We start from the raw sequence: 8383 nt of genomic DNA on the forward strand, positions 1-8383 counted from the left end.
ATAACATGCTGCCTGATCTGCCCTGTACGAGGGCAGGGTGAACGACCACCACCAGCATCTAAGCCTCCTCTCGCCACTACTTAGCGCGACCACCCTCGACGTAGTACCAAAACCCATATTGACCTGCAGGATATAATCTTGACATCGAAGGCAGAGCAAGGGGTCCAAATAGTCTCTGATAGGCAAGCTCTCCCATCCTCCGCTGACGTCCTTCGCAGACAGGGTCATCAGGGCAAGTCTCATGTCCTGGAGCACCTCAAGCACCCACGTAGTAGTAAACCCGCCCCTCAAGGGAGTGGAAAAGCAGAGTTTGAGGCATCGGGGGCGGTACCGCTCCCTCATATTTACTCTTCTCCTTCGTTGGAACTGATGGTCCAGGCTCCATCGTATTCGTTCGAAAGGGCTGTGGTCCTTTTTCTTATTTTCTCTATCTTTAGCTCTTGATTCAGCCCTTTGTTCGAAGAGAACGCGGGCTTCTTCATCGACTTTTCCTCCCAGGTCCCTTATTATTTCTGTTACTCTTTTCATGGTCGGGACACCCATTCTTTTTTCTTCTCATCATATACTGCTCCTATGGCGTCCCCTATAGCCTCAGCTAACATAGTAGCAACAATCTGCGAGACCTTTTTACCAATAATATTGTGAAGTTCATCCGTGTACATGGCCTCTCAAATTACTTCACCTACTATTTTTGGTATCATATCCCATTGGGCCTCCAATCCAACTACTATATTGGCCTACTAAATATTTTTGTATTTCTTGAGATACCTTTTTCCTTTCTAGGTATCCTTTCACCCGATACTGGACCTTTTTGATTTTTTTTTACCTCCACTAGTAATTTCTGGTTATTATTGTGCCCTTCCAATCCTTCATTTCCACTTTTTCTTGCGTCTCCTATATCCAGTTTTATAAAACACCTTGTTTACATCGGGACCTGCTCGTGCTATACTGCAGGTGTCCCAAGTGTAATTTTACGATTATAATTAAAATGTTATTAGTGTGGAAAAAGGGGGGCTAAAAATTGTGAGACTTTTCTAGCGATAACAACATGCATGTATTTCTTTCTATTTATAAAGTTAATTCCCTGGAGGGGCAAACTGATTAGTGAGTTAGTTCAGTATTATTATCTATAATAGTATAAGAAGAGAGCATTGGGGTCTCATATATTCTATTATCTTATCTGAGTGTGTGACGTCTTCGCCGCCGCTGTGACGTCTTCTAGCCGCTTTCCTATGCAGGTTCAGCGGTTGGCGAATATGGTGAAAACCATGTATCCTCGCCTGGTGTCTGAAGAGACGTCTTGGTTCCTCCGTGGCTGGCCAGCGTGTCCTGGACTCTGGCATGATGGTAGGGGTAGGCCAGGTCCTAGCCTGCATAGTGCATAGGCTGGGGCGGCATTCGGGCAGTCGCAGCGTCTTCGGAGCCTTCCGGTGTCCGCGGCAAGAGGGGCATCAGAAAATGAGACCCCCGACCCCGACTTTATATAAAACCAAAAAATAACTGCAAAATTCGGATTACTTAAATCCGACACACCTTTTACGTAAATATTTACGCAAAATTTCAGGTGTTTCAAAAATACACTTTTTTCCTTTTGGCGCTATTATCCCCAAAATTTAGGATTTTTATCTCCTCACTTAATAGCTATATTTAAAACCAAGAGTTGGAGGAATCAATCACGCTGAGTACTGGAGACGAAGCCTTAGGAGAGAATATGTAGATATATTTTTTTTTAAAGAAGAGGACCTGCTCCGGGGAACCGGAAGGACGGTTCATGAGATCTTACTAAAACAAGACAAAGTGACATACGTGAAAGAGCTCGAAAGTTAAAAACGCAAGGGGATAATTATTGACTGTACTTCCTCGTACAATAGTCCATTGTGGGCAGTGAAAAAGAAGAACGCGCTTAGCGAAACTACTGAAAAGTACAGAGTGGTGATTGATTACAGGAAGCTGAATGAGAATCCCCAGATTTGAAGACATTTGGACAGGCTGTGTGGGGCGACGATATTCAGCACATTGCACTTGAGGCCGGATATCATCAAATCAAAATGCATCCTATGGATCAACATCAGACTGCAGAAGCAGCCGGCGATTGCGTTCCCGGATTTCACTCAGGAATTCAATATCACTAAGGACGCTAATGAGTATGGGCTAGGAGCGGTGTTGTCTCAGGTGAGTGAAGGGGAGATTGCCCAGTGGCGTACGCCAGTAGGTGCCTGACAGAGACGGTGACCAGATACAGTGCGTCAGAACGAGATCTTGTGAGAATAAAGTGGGCTGTTGACCACTTTATATCCTATGTGTTTGGCAGACGATTCAGGGCACACACTGACCACAGGCCTCTGTAATGAGTAGGAAAGTTGAAGGAGTCTTCGGCTAGGATTAGCTCCTCGGTATGGAAATAATATATAAACCAGGAAATGAAAATGTGGTTGCCGATTAGTTGTCTCGAGCAATAACAGTAAATGCAGGTGAAGAAGAGGTCAGGGAACCATTTAGGCAATTCCTGCGGGAGTGGACACCGGGAGAGGAAGAAGAACAGAATGTGGTGGAGGAAGACTCTTCGTCAAACGAGAGCTTGGAGGAAGGAAGAGACCAATAGATATGGAGGACCTGGAGAACATCATAAGAGGCGGCAGATTGTATGGAAGACGAGACCACAGGATTGCTCAAAGTTGAGTATAGCAAGTATGGGCGTGAAGAAGGACCAGATCTGTAGAGCGTTTAATAACTTCAAAGTTCGGAGAAACATGTCACCTGTACATTGGAAATAAAACCATTTGGGAGAAGATCATACCTAGCAAGAAGATGGTGGAAACCCTTTAGGAAGACGACGACGACAAAAAGAGGTGACCATAGCATATCACCAGGGCAAAATAAATCACCTTGGAATCCCGGAGGAGACCCTGCACTTGCTAACGAGAAATTACTTTTGGCGTGGGATAAAACAGACTAATAAAGAGTCTATAGGAAATAGCGAAGTTTGTCTACGCACAAAAATATAACAGAAACCTGCCAAAGGGGAGACAAGAGGAAACACATACCGCAGATGCACCGCTTAACGACCTACAGATTGATACTTTCACCTGGAGAGGATATAAATGGATAACTGTTGTTGTTTTAACTGGACCTTCCTCAAATTTTAAGCTATGAAGGAATTAGATCCAAGTCTAGGTTTTAAGTGATTGATGTCAGAAGAGGTTTCGTTAGAGAGAATGATATTGAAAGAAACTAATATATTAAAATAAAGTGAAATAACTGGTGGAGGGGGGGGGGCTAAAAGATTATAATAATGTTAGTAAGGTTAAGTAAAATGTTAAAAGTTAAGATATGAGGGAAAAAATAGTCTATTGGTGAGATCTGTAGATGATCTATGATCAGAAGAAAAAAGAATGGGTGTCGCCGACACTGGAAAGGGTTTCAGGCATGATAAAAGACTTGGAAGGGAAAGTCGACGAAGAAGCCCGAATCCTCTTAGAACGTACGGCCGAGTGTAGGGCTAAAGGAAGAAAAGGGGAATGAGGACCGAAGTGCAATAGAGGAACTGAAGACGATTCCTTCAGTGCTAATTCCGGTGAAAGAGAGGAGAAATTATGAGGGCGCGGAACCGGCCCCAATGCCCCAAAGGTCCAGCCAGACACCGTTCTGTAGGGGAAGGAATCTTAAATCGGATACCTCTACAGCCGGCGAAGAAGAGGATATGATAACTGTTGTATGATTATAGTTTGATCCTAATCTATAGGATGTCCAACAAAGCTCTAAATTATAAAACCCTCGCCGAGGAAACCTCACATGATGAATAACTGTCAACATTAAATCAGATCTCTTGAGTGGTAAGAACTGTGATTCTGAATATTACCTTCAAAATGACATTATCTTTAAAGGACAACGGGTAGTCGTACCGGCGGTGAATACGTCATACACAGATAAGCCACTGTTCTATTAGCCATGAGACCACCCAAATTTGTTCTGGTATCATATTATTAGAAATAAATAATTAAAGCTAACATACTAACCCTAATTGCCCCTCCAGGGATTAACACTTGAATTTAAAGAAAATATATTCATGTTTATTGACAGAAAGGTCTCACAATTTTCAACCAGCCATTTGTTCCACACTAATTTAATACAATTTAAAAATACAATCGGGGTACCTGAAGTACGGCACGAGCAGGTCCCGATGTAAACAACGATAGAATGGTTGCCTTCGCTTTGATACAGCTAGGCCAAATTTTTATCATTAAAAGGAAGTTATATTGCTTTAAGCCACCTCTATTCAAATGTCCAAGCCTTTGATGCCATAGATTTTTATCTGTAGAATTTTGACCTGTAGTACTGGACTGAAATGCTTTATCATTAATTTTAGTTGTGTCAAATTTTCAGATGTACAAACCATGTATAAAATTGCAATATAATTTAATATTTTTCAAACATAAAATCATTTTATATGAATCAATAATGTCTTTGACACCTTTACCTGTCATTTTACCAATTGAGAGGAAATCATGCTTCAAACCAGGTGTAATTAAACTTTCTATGTTTATATTATAACCTTGACAAGGTATCCGTTAGCAAAGTGAATTGTCACTTCTTTATCAAGTTCCTTTATTACATGCATAAGCTCCTGAATCTATTAAGGCTAAATGTACCGATTTTTAGTAAGTTTTTTTTTCAAGAGATGGCAGCACTTTCGGGGCAAATTTTCTTTTCTTCTCATTTGAATACGGAATAATAAATTTTCCATCTGTAAACGGATTCACCATCTAGACCCCCTTGGAGGTTACTGAAATTGTTTCATTAATTTTTTTGTAATTATTTTGGGATTTAAAAAATTTATCTTTGTTATTATTTGTAAATCAAAAAAAGTGAGCTTAGAGGTACTTGACCACAAGCAAATAAAACAAGTCTGCGTAAACAGATTCATTTTTGGTAGCATAGGACGATCGTAAAGAGAAAAATACGATTTAGGATTAAAGCCGCGAGATTTGTCATTGCTAGACAAGAGGAAGTGGCAGCTTACCCCCACTTCTCAAGACGTTGATGCTACGAGAGCCGCAAAGTTTGTTTGCTTAATCTATGTATTTCCACGCATTTTTGATATTTTTTCACTAATACTAAAGTGGAATTCCGAAATGAGAATACAACATTTTTAATATTAAAATAATTTTAATTTTAATAAAATGTTTTTAAATTTTTTTCTTTGGGTAAATTTTGATTTCCTTGACAAAATATTTCAATGATAAATTTATCATAATTTATCATTGTAATCACTATATTGTTTTAGTTTCTTTTTCTTATGTCTAGAGAAATAAAAAAAAACAAAATTAGAAATAAGTATTGTATGGAAAAATTGTTCATTGATAGATGAGAAGATAGTCGACCGTGGATAATATTTATGACAAAATAGTTGGAGGTGCGGTCAGAGAATAACACAAATAAGTTAAAAAACTTATTTACTAGTGCCAACGTTTCGGCCAGAATTTATAGCCCTCATCAGGGCTAAGAAAAAAAAACAAGATAACAACCAGTGAATAAAAGATATATAGAATGATTAAAGTAAATAATTGTACAGAATGTATAGATAAAAATAATGTAATGAAAGAAGTGGGAAATAAAAGATATACATAAGTAATTAAATATGTGAGTAAAATAACATATTTAATAAAATAAAAATGTAAAGTTATATAATGCAAAGAAACTTTGAAATATGAATAATTTAATTTAATAATAATAATTTAAAAATGGAAAGAAAATATTGAACTAATGTAATATGTAAGTCAAAAAAAGAAGCATAAAGAAACAAAATACAAAGTTAGTAAGACAAAGAAGTAATTAGAAAATAATGATAATACTTTGTGCTGTATTTGTATTGAAAAATAGACGATAAAAGGAGAGATCAATAAGTTCAAAAATAATAAGTAAATTTAATAAAAGTAGTGAACATTACAATAACATAAGAAACACACTAAAATGTAGTTCTGTCAGGTTCACTAATGTCTAACGACCTCATTAATCTGGGATTTAATAATTCAGAAAGAATTACTTACATCTATCGAAGAAGGAATATGGAAGAACCAATAGAGGTCATTCCCCGACAAGTTCAGAGGAAAAGCCTTCGGTAGAGACTGAGCGGATCGTCATGTGAGTCGGCGGAAGTTTCAGGAGTAACAGAAACTGTAGAAAGACGAAGTGGATGAACAAAGGAATGGTCGTGAGCAAAGGAGCCGAGAAAGCACATAGAGACGAGGACTTGGAGGAAGGAAGACACGTGAGATCTGAGTAGGATTCAGAAGTAAGCAGGGAGGTGACCACACATTGACAAACTATCACGTGAAAGGGGAGCAGGGCGGTCTGTCTATTATCCGACTGAACGGGGGAGTGAGCTGTCTGGTGGACACGAGCAGCTCAAACACCATTTCTTGTAGAGAAGTACTAATTAGCGGCGAGGGGAGGTCACTCCAAGTAAAGGTTTGCAAATGTAAATTTATCACTCTGGGTGGATCATGCAGTATAGAGGATATGACTGGGTAAGTGAAGGGCTAAAGAGGGCATTTCAACAATTCATGTAGTGAGTAGGATGCTTAGGGATTATCAGGTAATTATTGGTTGTGATCTTTTAGAGAAGTGGCTGCTAAGATAAGAGTGGGGGCTAAGATAATAAAAGAATACTAATGGGAAATGGAATATTAAAATCGGACGAAAGAAGTGGAGATGCCAACAAACACTAGCAGACGGGAAGGCGCGAGTAGGGGCAGTAACGCAGGAGGAGAATTGGACGCCATTACAATGGATTTGACGGTATTTTTTTTAATGAAGGAGAGGTATTGAGTTCAAAGTCAAAAGCAGGAAAGAGTGACATATGTTAGGGAACGAAGATACCCACAGGCACTCCGGAAGAACAAAAGAGACGAAATCGAAAACTTTAGAAGACAAGGATTCATTGTAGACAGTATGTCACCTAATAATAGTTCATGGTGGGCGGTGTGGAAGAAGCCTACGCCAGATGAGAACGGGAGATATATTGGGTGGTCATTGATTAACGTAAGATCAATGATAATACCGTCGCTGATAAGTATCGGATACCGAGGTTTGAGGAAATCCTTGACAGAGTAGGAGGGGCTAAAATCTTTAGCACCTTAGACTTGAAAGCAGGGTATCACCAGATTCGTATGCACCCAGAGGACCAACACAAAAGGGCTTTTACTTTCGAACGAGGGCACTAAGAATCTAGGAGAATGCTGTTTGATCTGAAGAACGCGATTATTACATTTCAAAGGTTAACAGACGAATTTTTGCGAGGTATAGATGAATCAGTACGCCAGATTTACCTGGATGACCTCCTGGTGTTTAGTAAATTGGTTATAGACCATATAAAACACTTAAAGAGCGTTTTTCAGATGGATGCGAGAATGCGGACTAAAACTATCTCGAGAGAAGTCATTGCTGGGAAAAAACAAATAGATTTTCTAGGACACAACATATCTCAGGAGGGGGTAAGATCGGGCCATTGAAGCCAATATAAGAAAATGTATAGATCAGTACCAGAAGGAACCAGTACTAGCGTTTCCTGACTTACAAAAGCAGTTCACGCTCACGACAGACGCTAGTGAGTACGCGCTGGGAGCAGTGCTGTCATAAGAAAGTGAGGTAAGGTGTAACAGAAGCAGAAACAAGTTACAGCGTCTTTGAATGAGAACGACTGGGTTATATATTATTATTGATAATAATTATATATCATATTATCGACCATAATATGGTCAATAGAGCATTCCCAATCCTACAATCCTACTTGTTCGGGAGAAGATTTAGGATCCAGATGGACCACAGGCCCCTCCAATGGGTGGGAAAGCTAAAGGAATCGTCAGTAATAATTACAAGGTGGAAAGAACTGTTGATCCAGTACAACATGGACATCAAGTACAAATCTGGCAAGGAAAACGTAGTAGCAGATTGGCTCTCACGAGCAATAATGGTAAACGCAGTAGCACAGGAAAACGTCTGGAATTGGATGGTAGTTTTTGAGGGAGTGGACTCCGGAAGAAAGGCAGCAATCGGCCTCACCAGAATGGGGAGGAGACTTCCGCAGAAGAAAGTTCAAACGACGAAAATGGAAGAGCTTGAGGAGATATCAACAACAAGAGGTACCAGATTATTGGGAAGAAAACAACCACGGGGTTGCTGAAGATGGAACATAGCAAGTACGGCAGCAGTATCATTTCGACTATCTCGACACAACCGGGTGTCAAAGAGGATCAAATCTGTAGAGAACTAAAAGAAGCACCCAACACCGGTAAGATTAACCATTCATATAATGCTACTAGGCCTAACCAGAGTGATCAACTGACAGTTACATACTCTGACCTGTAGTTCCCTCTTTCCACCA

This window comes from Halyomorpha halys, unplaced genomic scaffold (genome assembly GCF_000696795.3).
Source record: "Halyomorpha halys isolate HHAL.00 unplaced genomic scaffold, Hhal_1.1 Scaffold936.1, whole genome shotgun sequence".
In the NCBI taxonomy this organism is placed as follows: domain Eukaryota; kingdom Metazoa; phylum Arthropoda; class Insecta; order Hemiptera; family Pentatomidae; genus Halyomorpha; species Halyomorpha halys.